This window comes from Bactrocera latifrons, unplaced genomic scaffold (genome assembly GCF_001853355.1).
Source record: "Bactrocera latifrons isolate USDA-ARS-PBARC rearing strain unplaced genomic scaffold, ASM185335v1 scaffold_240, whole genome shotgun sequence".
Taxonomy (NCBI): domain Eukaryota; kingdom Metazoa; phylum Arthropoda; class Insecta; order Diptera; family Tephritidae; genus Bactrocera; species Bactrocera latifrons.
In genome coordinates, this window is record NW_017535964.1 from 237,621 (window position 1) to 240,302 (window position 2,682).

Here is a 2,682-nt window from a genome sequence, read left to right on the forward strand (position 1 = left end):
TATTATCATCTGGCAACGCTCCATTTTTCATAATTTTGGCACATATGTGATATTCACTACGAGAGTAAAAAGGAATTTTTAAAATATACATTTCTTAATTAAAAATTCTAAAAAAAGTTTAAAATGTGAATTTGTTTATATGTTTACAGTTTAATTTAATCAATTTGAAAAATGTTCGTTCGTGAAGTGTGTGAGATGTAACGTAATTTTTGAACTTTATAGTCGAATATCTTATATATGAAGCGTTCGCAATACCTATAACCCCTTATATTTTCGAATCTGGAGGACTTCCTCTTTCCAACGGTTTCTGCAGAACGCGGCCCCAAAGAAATCGGAATTATGAATAAAAGCATCTATATATTAAATTAATTCGTTTATGAACATTCCGAAAGAGTAATGAAGTGTTGAAGCATATAAGAAGTCAATCCTTATATTTTCCCAAAATTACATTTGTCGAAAAATTAGTACTTTTCCATTACTCTCATATATTTTTGTAATCCTTCTAAAAAACAGTTAAAGTACTAAACATGCTAGTAAAATTACCAAACTAACCTTGTACTGTGATACAGTCGCAAATCTCTAAATTTTAGATTTAAAGTTAGAGACAATTTTTGTGACTTGAGAGGATTTTGCTATTCTGTAGATGACAGTCACAAAATCTGTTGCTGGCGGAATTCTGTAAGCAGTCTCTAGTTAGAGATATTTTAAAATAATGTCTCAATTTGCGACTAGTTACTAAACAGTCGCAGTCTAAACAGTAGACTAACGGTAGAGGTTAGTCTCAAAATAATGTCTCAAATTTGAGACTTGATATGTAGCAGGTCGCAAAACTAAAAATAATTCTTGTATGCAATTTTGAATATACTGAATATAGATCGTCATAGATATTAACCTATTGTCCTTTTTTATGTTTTGTAAGTAACTCAAACACGAAAAGGTTAAAAATGAAACAAAGTCAACATCTATTTTTCTTTTTATTGGTAATTACGGTTTTCGTATTTGAGTTGCTTACAAATTATAAAAAAAACGACAATCGATTAATATCTATGATGATCTCTACTCAGTATATTCAAAATGGCAGACAAGAGTTCTTTTTGGTTTTGTGACTTGCTAACTACCAGATCTCTAATTTGAGGCAATATTTTGAGACTAAAGCTAGAGACTGTTAAGTGAATAGTAACTAGTCACAAATTGAGATTTTACCACAAAATGTCTCAAATAGAGACTAGAGATTGCTTACAGAACTCCACTATAAAATATTGCTAACCTTAATGCCAATAGATGTGGCAGATGGTCGGCATTAGCTATTGCTCGTGGGGAAGAGTTGTAAGCAAGTACGAGAAAGTCTTTCATCAAAGGCTATTTACAAAGAAATTTAATTTTTTTGCTGTTAAAAAAATTTAGTATGTATTTAAAAACTAGCTTTTGCAGTATACTTGACATATTCTAATATTTTTTAATTTCTTAAATTTATTTTTGGAATTAGTAAGTTTTTTCGGTACGGCAATTCTGTTTTCTGGTCGGTCGTTATTTGCGATTTCCATTTGATATATAAAGGCACACTGGACGTACGGCAGCTTCGTCGGTAACTACGGGGGTTGGTGTACAAAGTTTTCAGTGCGGTAAATGGAGAAAACATCATTAATCTAATCCAAAGTTTTGTTTTGATTCTCGCGACGGCGATACGACTTCGCGTTGGACGTCGTACATTTTTGTGGAATAAACGTCTGGCTTCGTTTTGCCACCTAATATCGGATATAAAACTTAGATACATATTGCAAATTTCGGAAAAGGAAATCTCTATATAAACAGTTTATTTTTTGGCTAACGAAAAAAGTTATTTATATGCTCATATCGTAGCTTGTGTGAACAACATAATGATTTGCGTATTGATGGCCGAATAATAAAATTATGTGTTTTGAGGTAGGTTTTTCTTTGTGTAACCACGGCCGTCGAGGGAAAATATACTAGATATAAGTGAAAACAAATTTTTTTAACCAATATTTGTACTTATACATGACTCATAACTTCTAAAAAATATAAAATATTTGTGCAAAAAAAAAATAATTATAAATATGTCTATAGTTTTCCGTAAAGAAGTATTGTGATTTTTTGCGACAAAAGTTATATCTGCTGTGTTCATATAATCGCCTTCTCCTCTCCCGTCATATCTGTGTATTCGCAAATATGTGTAATTATGTGCACCTACGGTTTGCTACTATGCAATAGCATACATCTAAAGGTACAGTAAGTATGGGTGTGTAGGTGAAGCGCGTAAGCCTTCAGCAGCCATCCGTTTGGTCTATCTAAAATGTAGCATACTTTTATTTACATATATTTAAATATATGCATGTACATATAAATACGTACATCCATGTTTACATCGTTTTTAAATATAAAAATCTGCACATATACAATATTAAAAAATATGTACAGAAATAAAGTTATTGTTGTTGTAGTGGCGGCAGAAATGCTGCCGTACATACGTAGCTAGTTTAGACGAAAGAAAATTTTTGGACCGTATACCATCTACGCTGTATACTTTTAGAAATGGTACATTTGGCATTTGGCGGTTTCCTACTTTAAGATGCACTAAAGTTTCTGGTGCGGGTAAATTTTAGAATAGTGTCTCGAATTGGTAGTTAAGATGGGTATGTACAGATAGATTAGGTCCTCCAGATC

The 2,682-nt window shown here is 31.9% G+C and overlaps 1 protein-coding gene across 1 annotated transcript in view; it reads left to right on the plus strand.

Annotated features, from left to right (window-relative positions):
- Positions 1-1,311: 1,311 nt before the first annotated feature.
- The window catches only part of LOC108969127, an 87,297-nt gene continuing 85,926 nt past the window's right edge, over positions 1,312-2,682 (plus strand). Inside the window, exons 1-2 of the mRNA XM_018933665.1 lie at positions 1,312-1,403; positions 1,487-2,242. The gene's annotated coding sequence lies outside the window, so the exon portion shown is untranslated. The remainder of the gene's footprint in view (positions 1,404-1,486; positions 2,243-2,682) is intronic.